At 37.3% G+C, this 16,408-nt stretch overlaps 1 long non-coding RNA gene across 1 annotated transcript in view; it reads left to right on the top strand.

The window, feature by feature from the left end:
• Nucleotides 1–16,408, top strand: part of LOC116450091 — a 67,280-nt gene that overhangs the window by 36,213 nt on the left and 14,659 nt on the right. The window contains exon 8 of the long non-coding RNA XR_004242675.1: nt 11,953–12,171. This is a non-coding gene — a long non-coding RNA (uncharacterized LOC116450091). The remainder of the gene's footprint in view (nt 1–11,952; nt 12,172–16,408) is intronic.

Genomic DNA, 16,408 nt, shown 5'->3' with positions numbered 1-16,408 from the left:
TTTTGCAGATTTTACTTCAGAGCAGAAATGCCACTTTAATTGAAGGCAACCAGTGAAATAAATGCTGTATTTTCAAGAGACATCACGGAGTGCAAAGGTTGTGAACAAAGCAGTAACAGCTACAATGAGCCACCAGAAGTAATAGCGAAAACTGTCTTCTATAGCATATGCACAGTTCAGGCCTTTTCTTCACACCTCAGAATGCAACAAGAATATCCATCAAACTCAATCTGTTGCTCTACCAGTGGAGATGTATTTCAAATAGAGAGTGCAGGCAGTTACCTGGGAAGATCATCTCTTTTGTAAACAACTGAGATCTAGGGGTAGCTCTGATGTAAACTCCGTGTTTTCTCTTGAACTGCTCACCAACCAGCCAGAGCTACAAATAGGGAGCCTCTGTGTTGGAATAATGATTTTTGACGTGTCCTTCTTTTAAAAGTATCTATAAATTTGGATAGGTAACTTCTAAATTTATAATCAGTGTATGTCTCACTAATTTAAATTACTAAAACCTGACCTGTCCAGCAAAACTATATGATGTCTGAGTTTGCATTATGGAAGTACCAAATATTTTTGTCCCTAATTTCCTCTTTTACATCTGAACCATGGTGAAAAGCTCCTACCTATGTATGTGAATGGCAAGAAGCTTCGCTCAGCAAGCAATCTAACTGCAATGCATATTCCATACTGTTCATTTTACCTATAGGAACTCAGAACACAGTTATGTCCATGCATGAGATATCATGTGGTGGTTGAGGCTGTGTTTCTTGCCCCCCTGGAGGGTTGTCTGTCTCCTGTATTGAATTTTTATCAAATATCAAAAGGCAGTGCTTGAGAATTCCCCAACTTGAATTCAGATCCTACTTGACCTATGATTTTCTGGGTGTGGACAAAATGTACCAGCTGATCTCTTAGTGAAAAATTGAAGATATTGTTGAAATGGTGTCTTAAATACATTCCAATGTAAATTTAACTCCATACATAGCAGTGATCTTGAAAAAATTCTTAATTGCTTCTGATAATATGCAAACATTGTCACTAGAAATGGCATATGCTATATTTTGAGTAGAAAAAACTGTGTCTCCTATCTTTGCACATGTTTTTGTGCTGTTAATCATGGGCTTTTTAAAAGCTCAGCTTGTTCTTATGTAGACTGCTCCTTCAGGATTGGTTAGATTTGGGTTTATGAGTAATTTTTAGACACTACTGATACTTTTTTTTAATTGCATGGGGAGAAAGCTAAGAATGTAGAGGAATTTTGCTTTTGTCAGGTTTTGTAATTAATTGAAGAATTAGTTAATTTCTAAGTGTGACTTCACACTATTGTCTTGAATTCTAAAACTCACACTGCAATTTCATGGAAACCAGTAAATTTGTACTCTATCAAACTTTGCAAGCATGTAAATCACTGACACTACGTTCTCTCATTCTCATCTTAATCAAGAGAAAATTCCCTTTCATAATCTCTAGTCTACAATAGTAAACTACAAAGCAGATCATTAGAATAATTAGAATTCTAGTGCAAACAAACAAGCTCTCATTATTGTTTGCATCTGAAGTAAAGCTCTCAACTTGTAATTTACTTAAAAGTCTTCAGATTTAAACAGAACATCATGATGTTTTCATGAATAAGAGAAAAAATGAAGCCTGACCTCCCAGGCATAAATCCTTTGTCTTCTCTGTTCACTGCACCATGGCTGGGCAGGGTCTGGCAGTGCTGGGAGTAGATGGGAGCTGATGGCTAGCTGACTTCTGCTAAATGAAAGAAAGTATTGTGTCTGCCTTTTCTACATGTAGTAGAGATGCTATAGAGGTCTTTCTTCATACAGCTAATTTTCATGAAATCTGTATTGCTATAATTACCTCTAATTATGCTGTGTCACATAGGGCAATGAATCCAAAAGTGATTAGGGAGAAAGGGAAGGTTGGGCAGTTAACATAGGCTATAATTTAATTCAGTTTTCATCTTCAGAATTACTACTTTCTTGCTTCTCATTTTGCCTCTGTTTCTCTTACAACACTCTACCAATTTCCAGCTATGTTTATGTTTCTCTTATTAATGGTCTCTGTTTTCCATGTACCATTTTCAACACTTTTTGTGTTCCGAAGGTCCCATCCCAGATTTGGATTTCTGATCCTCCTGATCCTCCTAATCCTCCAGTTCTATGACCCTAAACCCCCTTTTTGTTTTAACAAGCCATAAAATACTAAATTGCTTTTCCCTTAGCTTTTTCATTCCTCTGCACTTAATTTTCTAAAAACAATTTCTCCCCATCTTTACCATCATTTTTCTGGAGAACAGTTTCCTGCCAGCAGGACTCTAATAGGCGCTGTTACGGTGATACAGGTTGGAATGTGCCATTAGTGAAAATGCGCTCCCATTCCAAGATGCAGTCATTCAACAGGAATTTATCTTCTCCCAGGCTGATCTGATCCAAACTTCCTGTGTTTACTGTGCTACAGCTGCAGCTTTTGGTCCAAGAAGGGTAGCTATGAAGCATAAGATGAGGTACACTGTTTTTCTGCCTACTTTACAAATGTCAGGGCTTGACCAGAGGAAGATTTACTGATGCTCTTCATCCTTCTCTTATCTTGTGAGTCCTCTGATACTGCCTGTCCTCATTTCTGCTGTGTGAGAGGACTGTGACTGAAAAGTGTTCTTTTATGAAACACTATGTCCTCCCCTGTGATATTCTGATGTCCCTCCTGCCAGGAGAAAGGTATGTCTGGGTGGCCTTGCTCTTCAGCTTTCAGAGAGGAAGGGAATGGTGTAGCTAAGGACTTTGAGAAAGGTGCTCTAACCCACAGAAATGCTTGGCTTAATATACAAACTTCTTACTGTCAAGTATAAACAAACTGCGTTGCCTTGCAATGAGAGTGTGCTGATGATCATGAGATCCTGCATATAATGACATTCCTAGGACGGCCTGGTCCATTAGGAGAATTAAAAGAAACCCACAACAAACAACAGGGAACATTTACATACAACCCAGTACATATTAGTCAAGATGTGTTCAGAATTCATAAAGAGTGCCCAGTTTACTGGAGTCAGCATACAGCAGTGAAACTCCACTACTAGGTACTATTTTCACACAGCCCCTTTGTTATAGCAGCCAGCTCAGGCTGGGCACAGGCTTGTCATAGGCACAGCCCCCCTGGCTGGGGTGGGGGCATCTGGAATGCTTCAGGTCTGTCCAGATTTAATACATCCATTGACCCTCTTACAGCTATCATTTGGTGCAAAATACTTCAACACGAGGAATGTAAACACAGACTGTTCTGGTCATGTTCTGCTTCAAAATACCTGAGAAACGGAGGCCAGTCCTACAGTATCAGCCTGTATCTGTGGAAAAAAATATGCACACAAAATTGGAGGCTCTTGTTCATACCTGGATGAAGAATCCTACCTCTGGGTTGGTAGATGCAGTGCTAGAAGCTATAAAAGAATATGGACTGTGTCTTTCCCTACAAGATTCAAGGAAAAGTGAAATGAAAAATGAAAATAAAATGTCTTTTGGCCTTCATCTGTTATCTGTAGCACCTTTTCCAGGCCTAGCTTCCAGCAGCTCCTCTTAGCCAGGGATACTTGCTGTTCACAACAGGGCAGTTTTTCTGCCATGACTCTCCAGTCCTGGCAATAGAGAAAAAGCAGGCTAAAACCGGTTAGAAAGGGTCTAGTGGAGTCCAGTGTCAGGTTGCTTTCCATAGTTTCAGTTGATCTGACTGCTCCCTCCCAGTGAATCTGCATGTCTGGGTGCCAAAGGAAGAAAACATACAACTCCCTGAGCTTCAAAAGGTCCCTCTTGTTCCCTCTGAATAAGTTGTAAGAATGTCTGCTTTGGTGTCTTAGGTCACTATAAAAAGTCCAAAAAAAACCAGATCCACATCCTGCCTTCTTATAAATAATTTTTAAAGTAAAAGAGAATGACACTGTGAGGGGTCTCACCAGGAATGTTATGGATCAAGCCTTGTTTTGTAAACCCAGGATGATTTTGGAGATGGGGCTCCCCAAGCAGAGTCTTTCAGAGGGCATGTAAGGATTCCTAGGCTGTCCTGAGGCTTCCCAATGATCCTTCCACCTTTTGTGATGCTTCAAACCTCTATGGATGAAAAATATGAACTGCTGAGGGATTTTTTTTCCTTTAGTAAGTTAGGACAATGTCGATGCAAGACTTTTTACAGCTTCCAGGAAGAACGGGGAGGAAACAACTATCTAAATTGAGGAAAAACTGCAGTTGCTGAAAGTAAACCACTTTAACTGATAGTGAGGAATGGAGTGCCTACTCCTAGCATTGTGAGCAGGAAAGAAAGGATCTCCGATTTGATGATTAGTGACAAATTTGTGTGAGTTGGCAATTCTTTGAAAATGAAATTTATTAAACTTGAAATAAAATGTTCACCCCTGAATGAACATCTCCTTTTGTGAGGTTCTAAGATTTTGCTCATGGGCTTTCTTACTGCTATTCTCTTGTTTGAATGACTGTACCCTTAAGGCCAAAATCCATATTGCTGAGTTATTATGAAATACAGACTTTGTCTCCATGTGCTTCTAGACTTAACATAGCTCAACAAATGACACCTGTGTGGTAATTTTGAAGAGAAAGGCTGAGGAAAGACAGAGAGAGGAGAAAGGTATAGTTGGTGGGCTGATGTTGTGATCACTTGAAGGCACTACAGTGTTTTGTGTATTCCAGCACTGATGCGTGTACCTGTAGGTGTTTTTTGTTCATGTCATTATCTAAGTTGATATGGATAGCAATAGCTTACTTCCAGTCTTAGGGATTGTATGTACTTAAACACTTTGCCAACAGATTTTACGTGTGTTTTTAAAATCTGTTAAGGAGAAATGTGATTAGGAAAAAGCAAATTTTCTCACATGGTGAATTTTTTTAAGCCTAAAGGTTAAGTTCAAGCTTTCTCAGCATATTGACGCGATGAATTACGCATTAATTAAATAACATGAGTCATATTCTACCATTGATTTTTTATATATTTCTTGCTGTTTGATTTTAATTAATGGGTGTTCTGTACATAGAGGATTCAAGAAAAGGTCCAGTGTTTTGAATGAGAACTATAAAGTAAAACATGGATATGGTAGTGTGGTTTGTTAATTGCAGTAACGATTGCCATCAGAGCCTCCTACACTGTCTGTGCTCAGGAAAGATTGCCATATGTCACAGGAAGCCTTGCCTGAGCAAGGACAATCAACCCCAGAGCTGATTCACTGTTATTAAAATGAAACACAGCTTTCAATGTCTTTGGAGAGTATTGAAAAACTTGAAGGTAGGACAAGGTAAGGTGTATTCACCTCCAAATTTAGCCTGTATATTAATCAGTAGGTTTGGCATTTTCATGGAGGACTGCTACTGCCAGCATCAGGAAAGTTTAAAAGAAGGCTCCTGCTCATGGGCTTGATGCACTAAGCTTTGTTGATTGCTCACTACTGAGGCAGGTAAATGTACTTAAACTAATGTCTGCAGCCTGGGATCAGAAGCAGGGCTGCACTGTGCTACATGGAATTTCAATGAAAATAAGACAGCACTCTCTGCAAAGATCATACAGTCTAAAATAGTGTCAGTGCTGAGTGTTTGTCTATGCGTGGGGGCTCTTCCATGAGGCAGAACTGTGCAGTATGGTTCTTTTCATAAAACAATGAACTTTGCTGCTCAGAGAAAGAGCCTTCAGTGCTCAGAAATCAGGAAAGAAAATTTAGATTGGCAGGGTAAAGAGTAGACATAGCCAACATACAGTGCTTAAAAAGATATACTTGAAAGGAAGTTCAGAGCTGCTACTTTGGTTATTTCATTGTGTTCTTCCTGCTGCAATCTGCAGTTCTTTATCTGGATATACAGAACAGTTGGCCTTATTAGAAAACAAGAACAGTGTATTTTAGGGCATCAAGAGGCCACGGAGACCAAAACCAGAGATGCCATCTCCTATAAAACTGTGATCCTCCCAGAATGACTCCTCAGCTGGCTCCTGGTATATGCAAGGAGCAACTTCCAGTCAGCCAGCCTGTGGGACCAGTAATTTAGCTCACTCCAACTGACCTTCTGTCTTAAAAAGGATCAGGATTGCTTGCCTATATCTGCCACAGTGCCTGTTTTTTTTTTTCCCCCCCGAGTTCTGTTTGTCTTGCAGGATCGAGTCCTAGTTGCATAATTATGCTTTCCAGAATTAAACAGATAAATTGGCCTTAAAGAGATAATGTTAACATTGGCTGCAGCATCAGGCTCTTAATAAATTGAGGGGCATCAAAACTGGCGTTTTTTCTAAACATTAGTTTCCATGATTGTAATTTTTTAATGAATTTTCACAACAGACTGTATATTCATCTGAAAGTCAGCAGCTTCCCTTTGCAAAGCCTGGTTCCCTCTGTCTCTGCATGCTGCAAACATGCATGTTACAAGCTGTGGATAAATTTTCTTCCAGCCCGTGTCACAGCACGCTCTCCATATCTTTGTATTGCTCCCCTCAGTATATTTGGGATTAACTTGCACCACAAACACATCCTACTGCATCAGGGAATCTTAGGTGTATGATTTGTTCTGGTATGGCATCATACAATATAGTCACGATGTAAGGCAGAGGCAACAATTAAAATTGATGTTATCCATTTAAATATAAATGATTTTATTAAGATTTACTTTGAAACAGTAATATGACTGACAACCAGTGATTATTTTAAATGAATTTTGAAGCTAACAGCAGTGGACACTGTGTGTGTGTATGTATGTGTGTGCAGGGGTCTTTTGTAATGCTTGGAGGTTGCTTAGCTGACACCCCAAATCAGGGAGCATTGTTTTTCAAACTAATTTTTATTGTCATCCAGTTTATTCTTTTTCTCATGATATGTGTCCCTTGTATCAATTTTAGACTAAAGTAGTGCAGAAACAAAAAAGGTAATGGCACTTTCCATAGTATTTCAAAAGGTTTTTAAGTGGAAAAAGGTATTTAGTATTTTTAATAAGCATCTTCAATACTATTGAGTTGGTTTCTTTGTTCATATCACAAGATTAATTATGCTGTCAAGCACTTTCAAGGCCTGCTTAACAAAGATTCAGTGATATAATGGTTTGCTTCGCATTGCCTTTTTTCTGCATAGCAATCACAATCAGCATTAGACAATTTAAAACCCTTTCACAAGCCGGAAGTTCTGAAGAGCCTTTTAATCAACAAAAGTAATTTTGCAAACAACTAGATACAGCGTTTTTCATATTAACTAACTTGTATTAAACTCTGCTATGTGCTTGAATCTCTGGTTCTGGTAATGGATTATTCAGATTTGCAAGAGACTAAAAGTGGGGAACACAATTAGCACAATATGCAGTTTGTACCCCATGGAAATTGTAATCTCATACCATTCTCCAGCTTAATATAAACATGGTATTACTACTTCACTGCAGTTCCATATATTTTAATTTTCTCTTAATATGTTGTCCTTGTGTAATTACTTATTTTTTTTAAATGCCTGGAAATGTAATCCTTGTTTTAAGGGAGACTACTATTTCTATAGGCCAGGTTAGAAATCAAATCCTAATACACTACAAGATTCTGAAATTCAAGCTACAATAGGGAAATCTGTTTAGAAACACTTGCCTTCTAAAATCATCGAGCTCAAGAATGCTTTATTGGGTAATTTTATTGCCATATAGCATTGTAAGAAATCCCACATGATTTAAAAACACTTATTTGATGGAGAGATTGTAAAAGCAAAAACACACTATGATGACTTTTTTTTTTTTTGTCAAGCACATATATAAAGGAAACTAACCTGTTAATGACACCTTTAAAACACTCTTTTTTCTTTTTTCCTAAACTGCTAGAAGCATTAATTTGTACTGTTGCTGCATGTGGTAATTAGCAACTTCAGCAGTGATTTTCTCTGCCCTAAACCTTTCGTGTTTGACACTATTCCAACCCGGGAGAGGAGTGACCCTGGGATACAGTGCTACAGGACAAGTGGAGCAAATCCTGTCACGAGAAATAACAGGGTCAGAAGACATTGCTAATGAAGTCATAGCAACTGGTTTAAAGAGCCAATCAGAGAAGGCAACAATCTGTAAATGAGGATATAATTAGCAGAAAAAATAACATGCTTTGGTTGGATTCTAGGGGAGCCAGTAATGAAGGCAATGACTGGATATTGAGAGAGATTCCAAAAGATTAGAGCAAACATTGTGCAACAAAGAATACCTAATTAGAAAAAAGTGAATGTGCCTTAATTAGAAGAAAAATATATGATTGAAAGACATGGAGTAGCCTTGAATATGAATATAATAATGACTATTAGCCCAGATCTCCAGGATGGAAAAAAAAAAGTCCTAGCTTCACTTTTTTTGCCTTTTCCATTTTGATAAATGGTCATGAAGAAGACAGACTGTAAATTCATATCATTGCTGGGACATTAATACTATTAAAACAGACAATTTTGAGACAGTAATTTAATGGATTTCCACCCAATTTACACATTTACTACCCCTAACACAGCACTGCAGACAAAGCAATGCTGTGTCTTTTGGCTGGCCTTAATGTTCTTCTGATGTGAGGAAGTAATTATTAAAGGAATTTCAGGTAGGTGTCCTGTGGCACTTGAGCTAATGCTTGGTCCAGATATGCTGCTAATAGGAAGAAACCCTGGGTGGTTTTTCATACAGAAAAAGAGCCAGTGGTGCTGAGGCCTTGATTGTGTGTACATAACTACTACACTGCTGCAACTTGCTTTTATTTGTTGCTGTTTGGTTGGTTTTAGTTTGGGTTTTTGCTGGTTTTTGTTTTTTTTTTTTTTTTTTTTGAAGTAGGGACTGATCCAAAATTCATTAAATGCAAAGAAAAAGCTTCCAATAAGTTCACTGGCTTCTAGATTAGACTCGGTGTGAGCAGAAACCCTGGAAATTTTATTAGTAAAAATTAAACATGTTATTATCCTGAGCATAATAGGCCCAAATAGAAGAATCCCATAATGGATTGTGCCAGTACAGTATATGCACAGTATTTATGGCTAGCAGTGATGAAAAGTATTATGTTCTACTGGTTATCATTTTATTACAATAGAAAAATCAGGACTCTAACTTGTTAATAATTTTTCACCTTTATAGACATCTAAATGATATTATATTTCCTCCCTTTTTTCTTTTTACAAAATGGTTCTAGGATATTGATTGTCATTTATTTTTACTCATGATATTTAATTGTCATAATTAGCAATCCATGTCTCATTCTCTATCTTAAAAATATCCTGTCAATTTTATAGCATATTTATAGATTAATTTAAATGTATAATTTAATTTATTACTGCATACCTTTGGTTTGTCTGTAACATTAAAATACTTATGGTACAGAATATTTTAATTAAAACTATTCATCAAATGAAGTCCAGGTAGCATCCTTATCCTTGTTTGCAGTAGGGGGTTCTGGCAGTGAAAGCAAGCAAAATAATGGGTCAATTAAAAAAAAATCTAAATATAGCTTTTTCAGAGATCTGATTGCTTAACTCAAGGTTAAAAAATAAAAAGAAGGAAAAAAAAAAAGAAAGAAAGAATGTGTTTGTCAATGGATTCCACAAATTAAATTATGGGTTTTTTTTTCCTCTTGCAGACATCAAATCTGCTAATGTCATGGCCAGAGCAGAAGTAAAACTAGACAAGAAATGGGCTTGAATTTTCATATGTGACATATCTCAATTTGACAGTGTCTGCAGGAAATTGGGATATTGTTTTCAGAGGGTTCTTGTAAAAGGAGTTGTACTATTAATTTTTTCTAACACTGGGAAATTTGCCCTCTATATATGAGAATAAAAGTATTTACCCTTTTAGGTCAAGTGTTTCTTCATATTCAAAAATGGAAAACTTTTAATGATATTTCTAATAAACTAAGAGTTATTAGTTTGCTGTGCTAGGGAAAAAATACAATATAACGTTGTGATGAAAATCCTACCTCCAGTGTAACTGAATCGAGCTTTTACTGCAGCTCTCAGTTGACAGTAGGTCTACCATTCTTTTGCCATGTATGCTATTAATTCACTTTCCAGAACTGTCAAGTACTCTGAAAGTAAGAGAAATATACTAAAAATATCAATGTATTTCTCTTCCTTTTGCTAATGTATCTCCACCAATGCTATTTTAAATTAAGCAATGAAGTAGTGTTGAAAGTTCTGACTGGCTCTGATAACAAAATAGATTAAAAAAATTAACCAGTTAAACAAGAAAAATAAGAAGAAATAGAATCAGCTGACAGCTTAATTGTTCAGCTTGTATGCAAATATTCTGACAATAATTTGCCAATGCTTTTGAATATAAGTTTAGAAACACATAATTATAATATTAATTGTTTCTTCTGCTTTAATTCTAGGTTTCTGTCACAAAATAGAAGGCTTAACTGTAATTCATGAGGAAATATAAAAAGTATATTCATTTTGTATTCAATTAGCTTTAAGCATATTCCAGTGCAGTGCAGTATTACAATAATTATTTATGTTAATCTACAGAGGAAGATACAGTGCATTGCCATAATAAATTGTCTTTATGCTGTGTAGCTATGCCTTTTGAATCACCTTCTGTACTCACAAACAAGAGCATCTACCTGAATGGAGTAGTTGTCAGATTGCGGGATAAAGACAATGAATTAGTGGCATGTAGGGAAGATACAGCCCTACAAAATCCACCATTCATATCAATATTTGTTTTTTAAACTATGTAGTAATAAAATTGAGTGTCTGAGCATGAGTCTGAAGTGAGAAGAGAGGACATGATGCTGGAAGGCTGAATTGGAATTTGGCCTGGGTTTCTTATTCCAGCTCTGAATGCTAAATTAATCACTGAGATTTATACGAAGGTGAAAGCTACACAACATCTTCATCAAGGAAAAATAGGGTTACAATTCAATAAATTGTGTGGTAATACTTTATTGACTAATGAATATACAGCTTCTTCTAACTGCAGTATTTTACTTTTGGGGACTGTAACAGCATTGCAATTACATTACTAGTATTTGCTAAAAATATGTCTGTCTTGTCTCCTGATCTTAAAACATGCTTTGAAAAAGGAAGTGAAAGAAGGCCCAGAGAGAGCAGGTTATGCACCAACCCAGAGTCTTGTGGGGAAATAAACCATGCACAGATAATAACAGTGCAAACAAGTTGATGCTGCTATTTTTAAACAGGCTGTTATTATTGACTAACAGAGGTTGCTGTAGGTGGGATGCTGTTAATGACAAAAGCTCTGGAACAGTGGAATTACTACTAATCCTGTGCTAGAGAGCCTAATGAGAAACACCTAAGTGCAGAATTAAATGGTCCTCTAAAATAATTTCTGCTACATACTTGATAAGGAGTCATAGCATCCAAAGCAGACCCTTTTCTTTTTCAGAAATCTCTATCCACAGAGATCCCATATTACTCCATTCACAAATTAGAGAGATGAAGGAGTCTTCAGGGGGTTATTAGTGAAGCTTTCAAAAAGAGAGGAACCAAATCACTTTGAAACAGCCAAAAAACACTCTGGGAAAAGCTATTTTAGGGCCCACTCAGGGAAAAAAGGTCATGACACTCAGAAAAAAATCGGTGACCAGCGATAGGACCTGAGGGAAAGGCCTGAAGTTATGTCAGGGCAGGGTTAGGTTGGATATTAGAAAAAGGTTCTTCCCCCAGATTGAACAGGCTCCCCAGGGAATGGGCAGAGCCCCAAGGCTGTCAGAGCTCCAGAAGCATTTGGACAATGCTCTAACACACAGGGTGGGGTTGTTGGGGTGTCTGTGCAGGGACAGGAGCTGGACCCATGGTCCTTGTGGGTCTCTTCCCAATCAGGATGTTCTGTGACTCTGTGCCATGATCCTAAAGCAGATCCATGAGTGTGTAGCACTTTGAAGTGCTGCAGCTGATGGAAATCAAATGTGGGAAACTTGGCATTTTGCAGATGAATGGCCTGCACTGAAGAGCCTTTTCTTTTTTCTCAGATCCCTTTTTGTTTGTCCTGGTGGCTGTCATAGCCCACACAGGCATGGAGTGAGAAGACCAGCCTGCTCTGAGACCCTGAGTAAATTTGCTGGATCGAGGAGTCATTTGGAAGCTAGTAGGGGAGCTGTGATTGTTATTTCTTGCAGCTGGTTGTGAACATGTGCCTGCTGACCAGATCTACCTTACCAGGAGGTGAAAAATCATAGAAGCATAGAATGGTAAGGACTTGGAATAGACCTTAAAAATTATCTAGTTCCAACCTTCCTGCCATGGGGAGGGATCTCTCTCACCAGCCCAGGTTGCTCAAGGCCTTATCCAACCTGGCCTTGAGCACTGCCAGGCTTGGAGTGTCCCCAGCCTCCTGGGCAACTTGTTCCAGTGTCTCACCACCCTCATAGTGAAAAATATCTTCCTATCGTCAGAGGCAAAGGAACTCTGATGTGTTTTCTTGTTAATACCCATACAAATTCAAGTTATAGACATCTTGAATTTTGGCCCATGGGTTTCTGCAGTTCTCACTTTCTGCGTGTATTTGATATATTTAATAACTAAAAACAATTTGGTCACGTAAATGACTCCAGAAATAGGCAAAATGTGTTAGATTTATATTATCATATTTCCTTAAAAAGAACTTACAACACTTTGACATGAGTTTGGGATCTAAATAGGTTTTAAAAACAATTTTTGAAAATTTGTGACGTTAATTTATGTGCTTCTTTAAATCATGAACCTCTCAAAAATCAGAATTTTCCAGAATTTGAAATCAAATTAATAAATCAGCCTACATCAATTCAACCTTGGGTTTCTGAAAAGATTTGTGAACTTTAACATCTCTTTAAGCAGGCCTGTTCTGCATTTTGATTTTCTAGTGCAATGCAATCCAAGTGAGATTTATATGACTACAGATTTTGTTGCGAACATTCACAGCTCAAAGCTATTACCTGACTGTCTTCCATATCAGGCCATTTATGTATCTAAGAAAACACTGGCATCTGTTTAATATTTTATTGCTTTAAAAATATCTTTGTTGTTCAGATACAGTCTCGCTTTAACATTTTCATGAATAGAGTCTTTATTCTTTCTGTAGAGCAGAGGACATTTACCTTCATATAAATAATATTAACTATGAGTTGACCCATAATCTGCACTGCAAGAAAATCATGCAATAAGAGTTTTTCCTTCAGAATGGTTGTGAGTTTATTTGGTTTTTATTTGTTCTTAAATTTTCTAATATTTTCCTTGATTACAAACAGGAAACACATAATGCCTTGTGACACTTTGTATTGAACTTCAAAAATAGTACATTAAAAACATCCATAACGGCTTTCAGCTTTAGGGCCTAACAATTTATATTATTGCAGATACATTAATTCTTACGAAGCTTGAAATGTGTACAGGTCTATCCCCTCATTATTAAAAATGCATAACTTATGTACCCTATCAATCCATATATTGTAGATCACTTTATCAAGGAAGAAAATATAATTATCCCTATTTTATAGACAAGTTAATGCCACAGTGGACAAAGTCACAGAGCAAGTAGAGCTCCTATACAAGGAAGATTAACAAAACCAAAATTCTCTTGCCTACATCCTTTTCCATTTTGATTTGTCTCAAATTAATGCACAGCTAATTTTTTGTTGTTGTTGTTCTTTCAACACAGGGCTGCCAAAATAGGAGCAAATCTAGTGTAATAAGACACAGGGTGAACAACTTCAAATCAAACCTGCTTCAAAGCAAGCTCTGAATCAGAGAGACAGGGACAACCTTAAAGCAAAACCTTACAGCATAGTACAAAACAGTTTTTCAAGATTTAACACCACACAGAATAGAAATAATACATAGATGAGAGAGAGATGGCTCTCTTTCCATGGAGAGGTGGCTCAGTCAAACTGGTAAGAGGTTCATGGCACCTGCCTTTCTACAGCTGTGAAGTTGATCTAAACCCGGCAAACTGCTTAGTTCCCCCTTGGAGAAAGCAGGCTTTAGTTACTGACACCATTGGAGCACTTGGAGCTCAGGAGAATGTCTCTGTCTTCATCTTGCTCAAATATGGGCTTTGTAGTGCTGTCTGGTTCCTGATAAGCAGCATTTAACAAATTAACACTTTCCAGGACTGAAGTAGCCAAGGTTGAGAAGGCTCAAGGCTTCTAGTCAGCACCTGCTTGTGTCAAGGCTCAAGACAAGCAGGAGGAGGTGGATGAGGTGTAGCATAAACCTCCTCTTTTCATGGTTTTATCAGCTCCAGCCCTCCAAACCTTGTCCTTTGTGCCCAGGGTCCAGTCAAGAATACCTGTGTGTCCTCATGTCACATCTGCTAGGAGCTGTGTTGAAAACCTTGTGTGAGGGCTTCTCTGCTTCACAAGCTCTGGAGAAGGTGAGCTCGCCTCTCCCTTCCATGATCTCTGTGGCTCCCAGAGCTCTTCTGGTCCTGTGAGCTGGCCGCCAGCACAGGGGAAGCAACAGAGTTTCCCTGTGCAGTTCAACATTAAGGACTGATCTTCATCTCTGCCTGAATAGACATTTATGATGTGGTGTCCTTAATTTACATTGGGTTGGAGGAGGGGAGAGGGAAGGCTTTGTGAGAATGAAATGGGTAATTGCTGGCAAAACAGTAAAGCCATCAGCTAACACAGGTGTAAATGATAAAGAAAAAAGAGTGCCTGACTGTAAGGCTGGGGGAATATTCTCAAGAAATCATTGCTGTTTTCTGTCCTTCACCAAAGATTTGGTCTTCTGAGTGTTGCTTCAGGCAGAGCTTTTAACAGACAAACCCAATGTGTGGGAAGAGGTTGGATTCAAGTGTGACTTCAAGTGACTCCATTGAACCAGTCAGGGACAATATGTACCCATCAAGGAAAGAATACATAGGGCATTGTGTGATAGAAATGGACTTATATGGCAATTGGATACAAAGGGAAATACAGAACAAATCAACAGCTGAAATGAAAAACATGAAAAAGAAACTCAATCAAAAACAAGATGGAAAATTTGTTGTAAAAACCTAATCTGTGAAATGCTAAAATAGATGAAACTTCTTAATTTTAAGATAGAAAAATAATTTTATTTCAAATATAAGTTAAATTGATAATCTGAAAATGATAAATTGAAACAATAATTCTGTACATTCAAACTGCAGTGAAGATGTTTCAGGAAAATTTTAGGGAGAGGAAAACAGGGAAAATTTTATGAAAATTCACAAAAATGTTTTGAAAAATGATCATTTAAAAGAATAATTGATACAAGATATTAACCAACTGGCCCTGGTACCATGATTATAACTATTAACACTGTAAAAACAAAAAAAGGTTGGAATACAATCCAAATGTCTGTTTCCCAGGAATACAGACCTGTACCAAAATACTTGGGGTTGCTCATCTTAAAAAAAAATCAGATCTGTGTGGCTGAACTGTCAGTGCTCACAGATGAAGAAAATAAGAAAGATTTGTCTGAAACAAAAACTGTGTCTAGTTTTTGAACATGACTGTAGGAAACAGGTGCCTGTTTCTTCAGCACAGCACATTTCACTACATTTTTTAGAATAAACAATGAGTAAGAAGGTGCTCAAATTCATAGTCAATAGAGAACTCTCCATTCCTGACTGCTTGTCTGCACATGCTTTTACACATCCTTCAGCTAAATCAGAGATCCAAATGGAAAATTAATTACTTACGGACATCAAGTGAATTTGTGACACTCCCTGGAGACTTTGTGCCCATAAAACATCTAGGTAGTCGTTCTTTTCTGACAGATATAAGATATAATTTAAATTTAATGTATACTTCAAGTATTATTAAGTAATGACTCAATTATTAAATGTAAGTTACTAATATATTATAATATTTTGTATTTTCTTTTTTCTGTTATACATCTGTGGTTTACAAATGTAGAAAATATTGGGGGGGGGGGGAATATATAGAGTGTATGCAAATTTGCACACATTGTCCATACAGTTGTGCCAAGTTGTTTTTTTCAGATGTAAATCTTATAGAAAAAAAATTTTTCTATTTTCTGTTACAAGTCATGGAACCTTCAAAGATGAATAAGCATACAGGTGGAAAGCAGAGATGGCAACATGGAAGGGAAGAGACCAAAAAATGTTGTGGTGTCTAAAAATAATAAAATGTTTCCACAGTTAGAATGTAAATCTGTGTGAATTGAAAAGTATTATACATATTTTATCTGTTCTTTTCCATCAATTAAGAAAAAACCATGAGGAGATGCCTGATTCCTCAGGTATTATCTTCCAAGGAAAATCAGACTGGTCCAGATGAAAATGTAGAAGAGTCAACAGTATTTTACCAGCTATTGTGTAGAACCACCTTATCAATTAATAAGAATTAATAGGAATTAATGCCTTCACTCCTGGTCTTTGCTTCTGCTAAATTTCCATCCTCCTACAGAGATGTGATAGAGGGCAGGTAGGAGCTCTGTGCTGGATAGAAAGAATAAATA

Source organism: Corvus moneduloides, chromosome 12, assembly GCF_009650955.1.
Source record: "Corvus moneduloides isolate bCorMon1 chromosome 12, bCorMon1.pri, whole genome shotgun sequence".
Lineage (NCBI taxonomy): Eukaryota > Metazoa > Chordata > Aves > Passeriformes > Corvidae > Corvus > Corvus moneduloides.
This window is presented reverse-complemented; position numbering and strand designations above follow the sequence as displayed.